The sequence below is a fragment of the Lagopus muta genome, chromosome 2 (assembly GCF_023343835.1).
Source record: "Lagopus muta isolate bLagMut1 chromosome 2, bLagMut1 primary, whole genome shotgun sequence".
Taxonomy (NCBI): domain Eukaryota; kingdom Metazoa; phylum Chordata; class Aves; order Galliformes; family Phasianidae; genus Lagopus; species Lagopus muta.
Genome location: NC_064434.1, coordinates 85,819,344 through 85,837,111, shown reverse-complemented (window position 1 = coordinate 85,837,111; position 17,768 = coordinate 85,819,344). Strand labels below are relative to the sequence as shown.

Here is a 17,768-nt window from a genome sequence, read left to right as displayed (position 1 = left end):
GGGCCAGCCTTCTTTCCTTTCCCCGGAGCATGATATTTGGCTCTTTTGATGTCCCTGGTTTGCACAGGGTTTCTAAGGGTCTGCAGGTCATGAAGACGTCTCTGTCCTTCTGTTAGATTTAGTTAAAACTGAGGGGAAAGAGCAAGCAAATGATAGACAAACGTTTGCAGAACACAGTGCTGTTGTAACCTCATTTCCCTGAGGAGCCATGTACTTTTGTGAGCAGTTGGTATTTTTAGAGATTAGGTATTTCAGTTATTTTTAAAAAAAGCAAAAAGATGCTTAGAACGAATGCCAGAGAGATGGCACCATGGGTTCTCTGGGGAAATAGCCACAAAGCCATTCCAGATAGTCATATCGCACAGAATATACATCCTAACACTACCGGCTATACCCCATGGGTTAGGTGGGCTGCATACAAGAGGCTGAGGCCCAAACGCTCAGGATCCCTGCAGCAAGCAGGCCTGCCTGCCATGTGCAGCCATCCCCAGGACTGCCACCTCTGTGCCACTGAGGCTGACGTGTTTGAAAGAGAATTTGAAACCAAAGAGGTGAGTTCAAAATAAAAGAAGTCAGCAGCTTCTCCCTGGGAATGGTGCTGCTGGCGTTAGTGGACATCACTAGGTCACTCCATCATTTCTGAGCTGGGGATTTCTGTTTAATAATATATGGCAGATTACTTCTATAATGACCTATAAAAATTCTAAGATTAACTCAACTGCTGCTATGATATCTTCAGTGTCCTGCAGCATACTTGGCAGAGCAAGCACATGCTTTTTGTTTTCTTTACTCTGGTTTGCTTGCTTGCTTGTCACTTTGGTTTTCCCAACAGTGTTTGCCTTGTGCTGACCCCATCCAGAAACAAATGTTGGGCTGAGAAGTAAATGAGGCACAAAGATAGCGTCAAGATAGAGAGGGTTTTAGGTCTGTGGTTTGTAAGAAAGAAATTAAGAGATTGTGTTCTTTGAAAATTTCTAGCTTTCATTAAACAAAATACAAATGAAATGTTTGTATTTTTATTTCAATCCAATAACCTAGGAGTAGCTCGTTTTGCTCAGTTCTGAAATTCATGAGGACATGACTGAAAAGACTGATTTTTGCTAAAGTTAAAATACTAAATCAGCATCAGAACTTCCATTTGGGCTTATAAGCAATAATGCATGTGTTTCTTGTTCTGTGTTTTACTTTTGCATCTTGTGCATCACAGGAGAGTCTTACTTTTTCAATGAATGAATCTTTAGTATTGTGTAGTTTGGACAAATTTAACCAATGGATTATGCATGTGAGTAGTCCTTCCTGGTTAGACAGTTCTTGGTATTTCTCTTAATTTTTCCCTATTTAACATACACATCTCTCAAAGCTTGAAAACCTTGGAAAGGACTAAAAGTAACAATAATTTTTTAGTATTTTAGAAATGCTAACTTGGACCTAAGTGTTGTTTTTCCCTTTCTTTCGCCATTTCTGAACTAAGAGAAATATTTCTAGCAGTAGTTAAGATATTGCAATTGTCAAAGTGTCCAGAATCCATAGCAATGAGTATTCAATGCAAGTGATCAATGAAATTTTTAGCCAAGGTGTGTGATCCTCTCAATAGTCAGCAAAGCTGGAGTTCCCTCATGTTGTATCTCAGAGCTGTAAAACATGATCTTGTTTGCTGTGCCTATATATATATGTATATATATATATACACATATTTATCTAGCACTACTTTCTTCTTGTCTTCATCATTGTCCCTCTGACTGTGTGAATTTTCAGCCCACCCAGCTTGATTGAGCATCTTTGGAATGAGTTTCTTCTAAGGTACTTGCAACTTGCTCCTTTTGCTTGAGCATCCTAGAAATGTTGGGAACCTCTTGACTTTAGGAGATATAAAATCTACTGTATTCTGGTAGGCTGTACTTTTAAAGGTGAACAATCAACTGCTTGTGAGAATGCTTCAGTTGACTTATTTGTGATTCTGTGTTGCTGTTGTTTTGTTTCACTACTTCTAAATGCCCGACTATGGATCAGCTCCTACAAACTATTTAGAGGCATACTCCGAACTAGAGCTTTATTTAGATCTAAGCATAGTTTTCATGAGTTTCACTGATAGTCAAATCATTGCTTATTGTGAGAGAACCTAGCTCACCCACCAAAAGCCAAGGGTGGTGTCCAGTTGTTGTAGTCTGCCCCCATAACTGTCCTAAGAAGTTGAATATGACAGTTGGGAATCACCGTGCCTGAGTTGCACTCCAAAGACATTGGATTCTGAACCATCAGAGATATTTGTTTTTCCCCAAACACAAGCACCCTTCTGACCTTGCTAATTTCTGATGGAAACTAAAAATCTTTTTGTTATAATCAGAGTCAAGTATCAGTTCCAGAAAGCCATTACTATGCATTATAGGCACTTAGGCACATTAGAAAACAAAACAAAACAAGCTATCTACCACTTTCCAGGATTAATGCTATGAAACATTTTATGGGTGGTCCTTAAGAGGACAGAATGCTGCACTAATGTGTGACTGCATGGCAATTAAGCTTAATTAGGGAAGGTTTTGAAAAAGACAGATGAAAGTAAATTATGGGAATGAAAGCAACTGTGCTTTTGGGGACCACGCTCTGTTACATTAGTTCAGTGAAGCATTGCTAATATTGTCCCCTGTCTATCACACTTTGACACGCATCCAGAAGTTTCTCAAATCAAGCATTTTTCTCTAGAAGAAGGAATCTTTTCGGAGCACATTCTTTACCTGGTCTCTGCTGAAACCATAGGTTTCTTCAGGAGACGGCACCGCTTCCCTACTAAGAGGAATAGCTGACCCTTAATGTGACCATCCGGTTTAGTTTAGCATTGCCTCTTTTCTACATGGAGTAACAGAAATAATGATGTATGTGGATTTTGATTTTCTTATGTGTGCTGGAAGAAATTTTTCGTAATTTCCTATTTTTAATGTTTCCTTAGATTTACAACTGAGCACTCAGAGCATCTGATTCTGGTTTTCCCCAGTGACCCTGGTAAGCAGGGTTGCAGCAGCTCTCAAGCTTTATTCTGCATGTTTTGAGAGTGTATCATCAAACAGGCTCTTTCAGAGCAGAGGATTTCTGTGCTTGGAAAAAGGCTGTTCTAAAACTAGGTGCATGTTCCCTCTCCTACAGAATTTTAAGAGAAACAAAGTTTAGTATACTGAAATCCTAAATGAAACTGAATTGCTTTTCTCTCCCTTGGACTAAAATGGTTGTTACTATAGACACTGTTATAGTCTGTAGTGTTACATTGGATTTTATTAAATTATGGAAAATAATTAAGTAGAAAAGCAGGAAACAAAGGCTATGCAGTCAGATCCTTTTTTAGCTCAAATAGTGCCTGGTGTTGCTTTCCACCAGGACAGTGGGATGCTTTTTTCCCTAATGAACTTTTCATGTCCAAGATGAAATACAGATTCTGTGGACGATTTATTAAGAAAAGCACCACTTTCATGTGAGCAGTTTTCAGACCAACAGGGAATTTATATATGGAAATCATATATGAGTAGAGGGAAACACCTCATAAAAAGAATGACTACGTGGTCAGCAGCTGTAATTTATGTGCATTCTTTTTTAATAAAAAAACGTGTGTTGAGACCAATCTTTTTCATTTTTATAGCAGCTCAACATGATAGCTTCAACTGCAGTTGTTTAACCTTCTGACTTTCTTTGTTTTGTTTTGAAAAAAGGAAAACTAAAACCAGTACTTTTTGTTTCAGATACTGAGCTGATTGTTGTGTGAAAAGTGCAGTAAAGACACCTTTCTACACTGAAAGAAGCTAAAGTGAGTGTTGAGAGAAATACTGCTGATAAAAGTGTGTATTAAAAATGAAAACAGACAAGAGGATGTTAAGTACAAAAAAGAAGATGCTTGGAGTTGATGGCTGAGCACAAATAGCTGCATACAGGTAATCCAGATACACCTGCATTTGCCTTAACTCTGTTTGTTAGATACATGTTTACCTGCGTGTACACAGGTACAAAATGTGGAAGGTACAGTTAAAAAATCAATTTCTTGCAAGGCAAAAGATGCTGCAGACAAACCTCTACATGGGATCTCTTAGTTAGCACAAAGTTCTATTTATAGAACCACGGAATGCCTTTCTGGAGACAGATCCCCTTAGCAGGGGAATGCTACTCAAATCCCATGTTTTCCTCCACATGTGCAACTGGGAAGTAAAGGATCAGCCTAAGAGTTTCTGGTATGTGAGGTAATACTTGGTAACAGAATACTTTCAGGGCAGCTGGCGCAATGTCCTTGATAGGGTTGTTACAAGCCCCCCATAGACTCATTCTTTCATGGAGATGATGAGATATTGGGAAAACCTGATGTAGTTAGGCAATTGTAGGTGAACAAGCCATTTCCCTGCTAAAAGCCTAAAACCAGCGTTTATTACTTCCTGCTAGGTCACAGAAACTTTGCTCATCTGTCGTTTTGACAATAGCCACTCTTTTTTAATCTTCTTCGTATTCATGAACTGTTCTGCCCTCCACCTTTTTTTACACATCCTTTAAATGCTTCATTCCAAAAGGTTTCCCAAGGCCTGAAGTGTTGCTGCAGGCATCTTCTACAGCAACTCAGGCTCCAAATGTCCTTGGAACGGTCTCAGGAGGGAATTCTCTGGGATGAATGAATAAGACTGGGCAAAGACTTTCATTCAGCTTTTTCTCAGTTACTGTCATGGAAAAATCACTTGGATTGATGCTGGGTTCCTGTACAGGAACCTGCAGAACATAGGGATTTGGCCTTCTGTGATTTGAATAATTCCTAAATTTTGTTTTATGCCAAAATGCTTCGGTGTTATTTGTTGGAAGAGCCACGAAAAAGCTGTTCCTTTACAGCTCGTAGAGACCTGCAGCAGTTACAGTTGCAACTCTCTCTACTTTCCCCTTGCACCAGAGAAATTGAGGCTTGCATAGTGACCTGCTGAAAAAATACACATATGGAGCAAACAAGCCCATTATTCCCAGATTTCTAGGCATTTTTCAGACTGTATGTACCACATTTCTTGCAAGGGATATTTAATATGTACAGGTGAAGAAACTCAGGCTTGCTGGTTTCCTTGGATTCCTTTCTAACCTGCTCTTGTTTCTCTTTTTCCCACCTCCTCCCTTCTTTTGCGGCTTCCTGGCGTAAGTGCCCACAGCAAACCACTGTTCAGGATCCAGGAGCTGTACTCCATGGCAAGCCTAGTGCTAACCTCAGTGACAGCTGCCCAAATGCCATAATCACACATTCCCAGCACTCTGCCCTAACGGCAGGGGTAGGAAACTCCAGTTTATGTTAATAAGGTGTGGAGGGTAGCCAAAATATTTTCTGAGTTTTCCGGCTTGAAAGGGTAATGAAGCTACCTCTGTCTCAGTAAGCTGGCATGGATGCAAGCTAAACAACTGGAAAACGTGTTTTCAGTAAAAAATACAGTGCACAAACTCCGCAGGTTTAGAACTTCCACTGTAAGTTGAGGTTTTTCATCTTTCCACTTTTTTTCCAGCCTAACTACTCCCCTTCACACAGCAAGAGCAATGTGGGGGGAGCAGGCTGTTTCTGTAGATTAGTTTCACGCAGTTATTGCCAGTTTGAGAGTTGAACTCAGAAACATTTCTTATTTTATAGTAAAATAATGAATTGCTTAATATGAAGGGTAAACCCAAAAGCTTATTTCTATAAATTTTGTCCAAAATCTACACATTTGTTAGCAAAAGAAACCTCCACGCTACTGTAAGCGTGGTCAAATTCTTTAGGCTTGATTCAAAAAGCTTGCTCTTTTTGTCATTCCTCTCTGACCTCCTCCCTGTTAGTCCTGGGATGAAAGGCAAGCCAAAGATCTGCTGAGAAATGGGCCAAGCCACTGCTGACCTTTGCAAATCCAGTGCCTTCAAAGCGAGAGCTAATCGACATGTTCCCACGCTGTGTGTTGCTGAAACATACGATGCAATTCAAGGAATGAATTCACCATGGTGCAATCTCATTTTGAATCCAGTTTTCTTGCTATGTGTCAGAGGGTGAAGGAGGCAGAGTGCGGCACAGATTATAAACAGCAATCACACATGATAAGTTTCACAGACCTTGTAAGTCTGTGTTTGAAATATTTCCTACTTTGAAGGGGCTCTTTACCTTAAAATTTAAAATGCGTCAGCACATCCTTTTGTTCTTCTACCCCTCAAAAACAGAGAGCCATTTTGCCGTGATTTAAAGAAAGATAAGCCAGTGGCTAATCAGGCTGAGAGTTTGTGATAAATAATCACCAGCTGGAAAGAAGTAGTTCTAGAGTTTATGAGCTGACAAGTAACAACAGCCTGGGGAGATGTTTGTGCGCCAACAGGTGCTATAGGTGAATAGCACAGTGATGCAGGAAGAGCTTTGGAATTTGTATTTTAAATTCATCTCCTCTCTCCCACTTTGCATGTTCAGATTTGGTGTGAGTGCTATTGCTGTTCTGCAGCAGTGTGACCAGGTCCCCCTACGGAAGATGTTTTAGCAGTTCCACCAGGTACCTCAGGTGTATGTGCAGTTTCTGTACAGGAAAGTATATTGGCGCTCCTCACCTAAATCTTACAGTCTTTTTTTCTACAGGTGTGTGCAGAGCAGCAGAGTCTCTCTGTGTCACGGGAGGAGCAGTTGATTATGTCCCTTGCAATCCCCACATGACTTGAGGGGCTGGGTAACGTGGTGCACCCACCCTGGGTATGGTACTACACTGCAGCCTGTTTACGTGCTGCAAGTGGTGCCTCTTAGCATAAAGTCGTTTTTTGTCTGGGGGAAAAGTGAGAGGACTCATTCCTCATTTAGCCACTGTAGGGCATATGTCATAAGTAGTATATCTCAAGCCATTTTGTCTGTGCCTAAGGGAGGAGTTCTGTAATTCCCAGTGCATGGTTCAGTGTCCCTCTCCTGGCAGAAAGTTACCACTCAGGCTGGGAAGCCATGGCAAGGCATGGCAGCCAGAAAACAAGCTGCTCTGCGTTTGACACCTTACCACAGACTTCCTAGTGTATGGTTTATCCAGCTGTTTTGGTCATACAGTGGCACCCGGAGATATTATGACCAATTTATTTCATTATCAGCTTTATTGCACAAATGCAATTCCATTAGAGCTGATGTAATGGAGAATCAGGCCCCCAGGCCAATGGGCTAAATTGTACCCTGGCTGTGTAAGCTGAACTTTCAAATGAAACCTCAATGCTCTCATTTTCACGTTGTCCTTAGCAAAGCAAATGAAAATATATCATTGTTCTCAAGACTGCTGAATGAAGCAAGTCCTTCTTTTTTTATTTCCATAACCATGAATAGTAATTTCATCTATTCATGACTAATAAAATAGTTTGCTAACTAACCAGATTTGGTGAACTGTTTCATCAAGTGTTGCAATAAGAGAATTGTTTGTATTTTTATTAATCTCTCAATATTTTTGTTATTTTCTGTATCACAGTTAGATTTTTCAGTCTTCTGGACATCAAAGATTTTGGAGAAGAGATTGTATAGACTGGATGGGTAGCATCTGTTACCAGATGGATTTAACAGTGAGAAGGGGAGAGGGCTAATTTATACTCTTCTTCCCACTGCTGGCACCTTTCACTGTGGCACTCTATTCTAGTCCTGTGGCAGAGATTATCTTTGCACAGAGGAAGCCCTTATTCACGTGATTACATCTACCTTTAAGTTTTGCTGCTGTTTATAAGACAGTAACAAATGCCTTCATGATAGCCCTTGGGCTTGGCCTTCCAGTAATTTTTTTTAAAAGAAAAGAATAGGAGAGTAGCTCTAACTTTGTTAGTTAAAAGCATTGATAGATTTTAATTTCTGACCTTTTAAAGTCACACCAACATCAAGCTTCATCTTACTATACATTCAAAATGCAAAGCATAAGTAAACAGGAAACACCTGTAACAGGTGCCTTGGATAGTGAATTCGACAGAAAGAGATGCTGAAGCAGAGTTTCAGCTTAATAAATGTCATTTTCTCTGCTGCCCCCTCCCATTTGCATTGGGACTAAACATTTGTGTGAACCCTCTTTTGTTCCTCAGCTGGAGTAAAATTCCATGTGTTCTTCCTTAGATTACCAACTATTTAGGAAAGATCTTGGAGAGGAATGGTGATTTATGGTATTGCAAAGTACTAACTGATGCAAACAGGCTGTATGTCTGATAATGTTATTCTTGCAAACCACTGTGCCAAGAAAAAAAAAAACCTGATCCCATTTAGATATAAGTAAAAAGCTTTAGAAATCTGACCTGATTCAAAAAAGTTGCACTATGTCTTATTCTTCTCTTCCTTCTTCCTCTTGTTATTTTACATCTGTTTTTGTATTCTTATTTGCATGTTGTGGTTTTAAATACCTATCTTCACGTTCTTAGAACTTCCAGAAAAAAACAGCATTTGCAGTATGTATATTGCCTATGAAAGGTTCCCTATGACCTATGAATATTGTAAGATACTCAGTTTGATTAAAGATTGAACAGCTTATTCTGAATACAGTCTCTAAGCAAGTGGAAAATAAGAAGGTTATCAATCAAAAGTAGTCATGTATTCACCAGGGGGAAATCATGCTTGATCAACCTGGTAGCCTTCTATGATCTCATGACTGACTGAGTAGATAGGGGGAGAGTAGCAGATGTTGTGTACCTTGACTTTAGCAATAACACACATGTGGGTAAGCTCAGGAAGTGTGAGAGACAAGTGAATGGTGAGGTGAATTGAGAACTGGCTGATTGGCAGAGCTCAGAGAGTTATGATCAGTTACACAAAGTCATACATAATAGATTGACTAGACTAGATTGACTAAGTGTTGGCCGCAAGGAATGCTTATTTATGTTGAATTTAAAATATCATACAATCAACAATCATCTGAAGCAGTACAGAAACTGTGAAAGTGTCCATAGCTAAAAAAATAAAGCTCTATGGCTCTGCAAGTCCACTATGAACACATAGTAACATTTTTCTACTAGCAATTGCATCTGCATAAAATATATCAGACTGTGGTTTGCTGATTAAGTTTAAAGTACGGACAAATTAAAGTACAGTAACTTTGAAAGTATGAATTGATCTAACCAGGGCTGTATTATTTGCAGGAAAATGAACTGAGATTACTGATGGCTCAGTGCACAGGAACAGCATTTGCTGTGATAGAAAAGTGTATACCATGGATTAACTCAGTCGTTTTTGTAGTGGCCTGTTTCTCATTTTACATGCTCGGCACTTTGATCCATACTGTAATGTAGGTACATATAATCCTGGGAAATTTGCTGCCCAAACTAAAGATTAAATAATTTAATCAGAGGTATTTTCACAGGGATTTTTCAAACTATTTTAATTATGTTTCATTGTGTACAGCCTGTGTCTTTCTGGGAATATTATATCTAGAGGCAATTTAAGAATACAACCTGCTTGTAAGCTCAGGTGTTTGAAAAGTTTGAAAGCAATCAAGAAATTGGTTAGTTGTTATAATTTATAGTGCCAGAATAATTAATCTTTGAATGTATTTTTCTCCTGTTAAACATTTTACTCTTTTTATGAATTTCTGTCTTTATTTTTGCCATTCCTCTGCTAGTAAATATTTTTTCAAGTACTTTAAGAATAAATGATAGCTTTATTGTGTTTTTGGACAGATTTTGAGCTCTGCTATGTTTCTATAACTTCACAGAATATCCAAGGGCCTGAGAGGTGTTATTCCAGATTTACGATTGTGTAATTCAGAATGAATCCATTATCCGTTATCCATTTACATCTGCATTCAGAGATGATGCTGTAGTCATCCAGATCCCTAAAGTAGTGATCCAGTCCAGTTCTTTAGTACTGTTTTAACTGTTGTTCTCACAACTTTTATGAATTTCATATAGCTTAGACTGTGGGAAATAGGTATAAAGATAAAATGAGCTCTTAGAGATGAAAACCACTGATATTTTTTACTAATTTCTAGATCTCTTATGTCATTAATGCTCTTTGGGAAAGTTCTGATTTACAAAATATGATCTCATAATGTGTTTTATCTTATTGGCTTTTTGCCACGTTGCCAGAATGTAGTGTATTCATATGGAGGCATCCAAAATGCATGCTTCAGCAGTGCGTGCATGCAGAGAAAGAGAACAAAGCTGTTTTTCATTTCTATAAACAGATCCTAGTTATACCTCCAAATGAATTTTTATTATTGGTTTTGTGGTTCTGATTTTGATTTTGTTTGTTTGTTTGTTTAGTTGGTTCACTGATTTTTTTAGTTGTTTATTGTATGCTCGCAGGAGAAGTCCCAAGTTTCAGAAGTTTCATCACTTTAATGCTTCTGAAAGGTTTACTGGAAACCATGAATGTCTGCTCACAAATGTAGCGCCTACGACACTTTCAGACACCTATTCAGGATAAATCCTTTAGAACACACTACATATTTTTCCACGCTTCCTCAGGAAGTACTACTCTAGAAAAGAGAAGATGGCCTGTTTGCTTCTATGATGATTTTCTAAATTACCTCTCTATTTAAGAAAGGACAACTTAAGAAACAGTATCTTGAAGAACAAGTTATCACTAGCCTTCATAGAGAGTTTTTTGGTTTTCAAACATTCATGTAGTTCATCTGAACTGTCAATTCCCCCAGCTCTAGTAATTTAAAACCCATATTTTCCATAGAACTATTCAGTCACATACAAAATGTTATTAGCAGAAGGGGGAAAAAAAGGAAAAATGTGATCCTGATCAGAAATCAAAACTATATCAGTAAAAGGCAGGATCAAATATGAGCTGAACAGGGATTAAATTGCCAGTTTCAGTTGAGTTGAGACCACTTTGAGACATTCAGTTGAGACCGCTTTGAAGGATCTGGGTCTTTAGGAAAAGCTGTGAAGATCAGCTATTCAGCAGTTTCTGTTCTTTGACAGTATCTTATCTTAAGAACAAATACATTTTTCTCCTTGTCATCTTTTCACCTTTTTTTCATCTAGCTGTATCTTTACAATTATATATTAGTTATAGATGGATAGAGAGAAAATCTTTTTTTTTTTTTTTTTTTTTGGCAGACGTTTACATCTTGGCCCTTTTCCTTCCCTTGACTTATTTGTTTCATTTTTTTAAATTCTGTTTCATTTTTTTTATCCTTCTGTTGAGGGAATGCAAATGCAATTATACTCACTTATCAGATGGTTTTTCAAACCCATGATATTGGAATAGATAGAAATGAGAAAGTTGTAATCCTCAACTGCGATGCACTCCCACTTATTTCCATTCAGATATGAGAAGTTATGAAACAAGATCTTAATTACCAAGAACCAGACTAATCTCTAAAACTGGAGCTGGAATATTCAGTATAACTTCTTAGTAAGAAAAGAGAGTGTTCAAGGAAATAGCAAGCAGCATTTAACAGCTTTGTATAAAGTATTATTTTTCAGAGAGTATTGAACCCAGTTAGAATAGGGAAATTTAGAAACTGTATAGAGTCATGCCCTCCATAGATCGAATCGCTGTCTAGGTCAGGAGAGAGTTTAGATAAAGTTCACATCCAGATGCTTTGCCATCCATTGGTGAAGAAGCTGGTGCTAATTTGAGCATCTGATATGTAGCTGATAGTTCACGTGTTTCTAGCTTTGTTAAGCAATGCCTTTTTAAAAATCTTTTTTATAGGCTGGATTTTACTCTTCTGGCAACAGCTTTTATAGGACTAGTGTTGTTCTTGTTTTTGTAGCATTTTTCAGTTTCCACTATAATACTTTCACACTTGTAGAATTCTAGAGTTATTTCAGTTTTGTAGGCTTTAGTTAATAATCGTCAATGACCTAGCCAAAGCATGAGAAGTGATATTCATTGGCAGGAGCACGGTATTTTACAAGTGCAAAGATGGTACGCAGAAAAATTAAACTGTTGGGAAGTTTAGTAACATACTTTTGGCATTCCTTCACATTCTTCTATAGGAGATGGATTACTGTATGAAATAGGTTAAATTCTCTGTCTACTCAGAGAAATTCAGTGTGATTCTCCTGAGTAGAGTTAACTCGACGGTCTGCCTCTCTGTTTACTTGACTACAGCAGTGAAGTTGTTATGTATGTCAGATTGTGGCTTTTTGTTGTAATCAGACCACATCAGCAAAGAGTTATCTGGACCTATATGAAGCATAGCTGGTAGAGACTCAGTTTGACAACTTGTGTTGTGTCAGTTTCTCTCATTTTCTTTTAGCAAACCATGTGGAAAAAAAATAAATAAGAATAAATAATCGTGACAGTTCCTCTCAGTTTTTATAGTGACCTCCTAATTTCTCAGAATGTAATACATGCTTAGTACTTAGGAAATATGAATGAAATATGAATGTCATGGACTACTTTGCTGACTGAGGAAACTTCAGTTATTTTTTCAATCAGAATATGTATACACCCTTACCTCCTGAACTGGACAAAGTGGATGATAAATAATCACTTTTATCACCTTTCTGAAATAATTAACTTGTCTCCTCTCATACCAGAAAATACCAAACCATCAAAGTAGAAAGCAGGCTTTGTGAATAGCCTTGCTGAATTCCTAGTTGTTTGCTCTGGCAGTTTCCAATGAAGCAGCTGGTTGTCTTTGGAAAGCTATGCCTGTTGTTTTGAGTTTGAACATCATGTGTCTTTAATTTTCAGCACTAGCCAGAGGGATAAGTATCACAAATATCTGCTTGTAGGCCTCTTGCCCTTGGGAACCAAATATATACTTGGCAGCCCCTCTGACTGTGGGACTGAAGAGGGAATCAAAGTTGACTCATTGCTTTATATCCTCTGAGGCAGAAGAAAGAATAAAACGGGCAATTGCTGCTTCCTTCAGTTGCCTGAAGCAATTCTTTCCTAGTTCGTAAAAAATAAACTAATGCCATTTTCTAAAATGATTTGCCCCCTATTTGAACAGAATATTCCATCCAGTTCATATAGCTAAGTCTGGGACTGTACTCTCCCTAGACTTCTGTGTTTCTCAGTGCAGTCTTGAATAGGGTTCAGACCCTACTTGAGTTACTCCAAGTTAAATGTAAATCAGAAATGGATATTTACATCTTTCACACAATATTCATCTCCAATGGAATCTTGTTCTTCAACTGAACAAAAACAAACTCTAACTGAAATCACAGAATCACAGAATTGTAGGGTCTGGAAGGGACCTCTAGAGATCATACCGTCCAGCACCCCTGCAAAGCAGGCCAGCACCCCTACAGCAGGCAAATTAGTTCATAGAATGCTATGTGCACTGTTGGGGGCACATCTCTGGAGTGACCTTATTTTTTCTTCCTAAGCTGTTAACATGTTTTGATCTCCTACTGCATGATTAAGGCCAAAACAAATGAAGACCAACCTATGACTTTTAGTGAAGCGATGTTTATTACCCTGCCACTGGGCATGCCTTACAAATATTCCCAACTTTAGATGTGATGCTGAAATGAAACAACGATGTTAGCAACATCACAATATATAGGGGAAGCCTGAGCCCCAATGTATGCATTAGGTAAAGATCAAGCAGGATGCCAGATGATCTTTGATTCATTTTAGAAATGTTGCTAGGCAGAGCTCCAAGCTCGCACCAAGTGATGCCAAGACATTTGCTCATGCCTCCGTCATCCCTTATCTAAAGTGGTGTAACTGCCAGAAATAATTTGAAAAACTTCACACATTGCACATTTTGCACATTGCTCTTTTCTACATAAATACTGTTTGTGATTCCCACTTAAAAATAGAATCCAAGTCTTGTATTTGAGATCAGCAGAGGATCTGTCTTTAAGACAGCGCTTACATTTTTCTAGGAAAACTATTCTTATTATTTTATAATCAGCTCAGCTTAGCACAGAGGTCTTATATAAGAAGTAGGCAGTTATCAACTGAGAAAGTCCAGCATTTTTTTCTTTCTTAGAATTCAGATTTGTTATTAGTCCCTAAATTCAGTGCTTTGTTAGGGAGTATGCTTTTGAACTGTTAAGAGACTTGTTATACTACACAGATACAAAAAGAATTTTAGCTGAGGATAAGCTCTAAAAGATGAACGAATATATTAGCTTAGCATGAATCTGATCTTACCTTGTCTTGCAAAAAAGTGATACAGAACCCACTGGAATTTGTTGTTGTCTCAATGCTGAAGAAGACAGGGCTCAAAATGATTCTAGTTATTCCTGGTTGAAAGGTAAATTGCTATGACTTTCTAGATGTTTTATTTTGAATATGCTTATATATTATCTGATTATATTTTAATGTATTTATTTATTCACTCTGTCTAGCACCCAGAATATGGCATTGATTTATAAGGAATCCATACAACTTCAGGAGTATATTCAGGCATCCAACTGTGTAATTAGTGCTGTAAGTTCAGGATTTTTTTCTTTTTGACAAGTTAGATTATAAGTGATGATTCCATTAGTGTCTTTTATGTCTTCTATCTGTAATTTATTGTCTTGGAATGACAAAGGCTCTTAAAGCAGTGTAACTCACTTTGTATAGAAGAGCCAGAGAAAGGTGTGTTGCAATGCAAAGTCCATTTGTTTCTTTTTCCTTACTCCTTCTTTTAGCCCTTATTTACCCACTCAAGGTCAGGCTGGATCAGGCTTTGAGCAACCTGATATAGCTGTAGGTGTTCCTGTTCATCTCAGGGGAGTAAGACTAAATGGTCTTTAACCAGTTGATTCCAACTCAATCGATTCTATTATTCTGTAGGAACCATCCTGTATGGTTTTTCATACACATGGAAGGCACTCTGTACTTGAGCAAAGGCTGAAACAAGAAAAGCAAAGAAGAGTGAAATGGTAAGAGAAAAGAAGAGAAGAATTCAGGAGGATCTATAAAAAGTTTAAATTGGTAAAACATGTATGTGGGTGGGTAAAAAGGGGAATAAAGCGCAACTAAGCCATAGAAGCCTCAGCGGGACTCTGAACATTGTTCTGAACATTGTTCAGAATGCATTGCAGTTTGCTTTAAAGAAACATCAAGAATACCCACATCCTTAGAAAGGGGACTTTTTTGTAGTTTAGCATTTATTTTAACAAATGCATGAAGACAGACCTTTTCCAGACCACAGTGTCATACTGCTGTGGTGTGGGGAATTTCTTGTAGGAATTTATGAAGGCAGAAAAAACTCTTCTGCAAAAGAGTTGAACTGTTCATCTTAAGCAAAGCTGAGCTGGAGGATGCTTTGCTACCCTTCGCTAGAAAGGGCACTGGAGTACTTTTCCAGCCATGGCAGGCAGCCAGCTCCTTGCTTCTCTGCCATGGTGGGCACAGCCTTTTGAGATGCTCAGGGGGGTCCCTGTGTGCACACTGATACCCAGAGGAGCATGAATGGGTGAGAGAGGATAGCTTTGCTGCTTCTCCTTCAAAGTGAGATGGAGGAGAAGGACGAGTGCCATTCACAGAAATGTATATTCTCAGCTACTGGAGCAGCATTTCTAATTGCTGTATAATGAGGACAGCTTAGGTTCGATGTCTCCATGCCACAAGTGACCCAGACATTTCTCTCTTCTTTCCTTTCCTGCCTCTGCTTACCCTCCTATGTCCCTGCTGCTTCCTGCAGGTAAGCCTGAGTCACCACTGCTGAAAGCCACATAGGCTGCTCCTTTAGAAAACCCTGAGGCTGACAGAAAAAAACACAAATGTGAGCTTCATTCAGCTCTGTAAATGTGACATGTTCTGTTGATTGAATCTATTTCTGCAGTCACCTCTGCAGATCCCATCTCCTGAGAGCACCCAGTCTAACTCAGGGGGCAAACCTGGAGCCAGATGGGGCTTTTGACAGACAGGCTTCTGATAAACTCTTATCGTAGTCCCAAGAACTCAGAGCTGTTAGGACCCAGTCCTGCCCCTTGTCAGGGAAGATTTCTCCCCCAAAGTGTCCTTATATATTCTGAATGTTCAGCTGACACTGTTGGAACAAGAGACTCCTTCTCTGGCAGATTAGTGTAATGTTGTGGCTGGGAAAGACATGAACAGCAATGATAATGGTGAAATTATGAAGACTAATGAGGAATTGAGCTGTTATCTATCTCATAAATACATATTCTAATGTACAGAAAAACCACAGTGTTGACTGGAAATACTGTAATCCTCAGGGAAATCAAATAAAAAGAAATTAGCCAGAAGTGTCACATATTTACATCTGGTTCACCTAAAGAAAATCTGACCATTTTTGAAATGGCTGCCAGCCAACATTTTAGGAATATTTGCATTGGGTTTCTGCTCATACAAAATATTTTATGTCCAAGTACCCTCTGGTTCTCACATTACAATAATTATATTGATTGTTTGTTTACCATTTTATATGAACATTTCTGCCTGTCACATAATATATCCTGAACCAGTATAGTGTCATTTATAGGCACATGCTGCATTGATACATGCATTGTATGTAAGTTTTTAAAGGTGAAAAGAGAAATAGGATCATATCCTCATCTTGTTGATCAAGAAAATAATTTTTCAAGAAATTATTCTGATGTGTGAGAAGGGAAGTCAGAATTAGGTCAGGATTCGTAGACCCAGTGCCTTTTTTTTCCATAGGGAGAGATAACATACTTTCTCAGGAGAGAGGTGTACCCAGATCTGCATGTTCCCTAGAATGCATGAGGCAATCACTCTGCAAAGGAAGCACAGTTGGGCCCAGCTGTGGTGAAAGAGGTCATCTGCATGTGACAGCGCATAAAGAACATGCTGCGAGAGTTCAGACTTTGCTACATGATGTTGTGGGGGAGATTCAGTTCATATACTTAAGCTGAAAAATCTGTCTGCACAACAGGCTGCTTGCTTTGCACATTTAAGACCCACATTCATGCTAGTTGATTGTACTTCCTTCAGGTGGTTTGGCATGGAGTACAGAGGAAAGGGAAAACATTCAAAAGACTAATGGTGGAAAAGAGAGTAGATAGTAAAACAAACAAACAAACAAAACCAACCTGTAGGTTTACCCTGCAATCAAAATTCAAGAATATGCAGTTTATATCAATATCAATATGACAAGCTGTCTTTTTCAGTAACATTGTATTTTTTTGTATAAATAGTAGACTCCAACGGATATTTCAGTGTTTTTCTCACATGAGAAGCTGAAAATGTCCATCATCATTATGATAAAACAAAGTAATAATATATGTGGATTGTCTGCTGTTTTACTTTCCTCCTTGTAGATACATAAGACAGATAAGAGAAAAGAAGAAAAATCACGGCGAAAAAAAACAACTTACAGTATGCAAAGGTTTGTGTTTTTGTTGTTAGTCTTTGTGTTTGTTTTTTGTTTTCCAGAAAGTACCTTTGCTTTAAGTATAGGTATGATCCTTTTCAAAATATATCAGATAAATCAGAAGTGAAAAGTGATATTATTTTCTTATTTAGCTGGGACTTACAGATCCATAGACACTGAGCCAACAATGTGTTATGATCACTGTCTCACTTGACTCATATAAAACAGTCACCTCGCCAGGAGCTTGGCTGGTAGGAGCAGGAGCTCTGCCCCAGTCCTGCTCTGCAGAAGGTGAAAATGCCTGGTGTCAGCCCTTCAGGCTGCCTCTAGACAGCACTGTGGGCATCTGTGCTGGCTGTTGCACAACATGGTTTGTAGCAGGGCACATGGCCTGGCCACAACTGCCAACTCAGTGGTGATACTTGATCACTTGGAGTTACATGGGGAAGCCTTCATGGTGTAACTGCAGCATCTGTCACAAGTGCACATACACTGAGATAGGGAATCTGAGTCTTTGTTTTGCAAGAACCCACTGTCAGGCAATTCTTTGTGTTGTAGTTCTTTATAGAAGAGATTCTTTTCATGCTTTGCTGTGCCTCACACTACATTTCACTTTGC

General features: G+C 38.6%; 1 long non-coding RNA gene across 6 annotated transcripts in view; it reads left to right on the top strand.

Annotated features, from left to right (window-relative positions):
• Window positions 1–17,768, top strand: part of LOC125688616 (uncharacterized) — a 449,093-nt gene that overhangs the window by 353,096 nt on the left and 78,229 nt on the right. For all 6 annotated transcript variants that reach the window (XR_007374813.1, XR_007374812.1, XR_007374809.1 and 3 more), the window contains 2 exons: window positions 3,726–3,914; window positions 17,098–17,165. This is a non-coding gene — a long non-coding RNA (uncharacterized LOC125688616). The remainder of the gene's footprint in view (window positions 1–3,725; window positions 3,915–17,097; window positions 17,166–17,768) is intronic.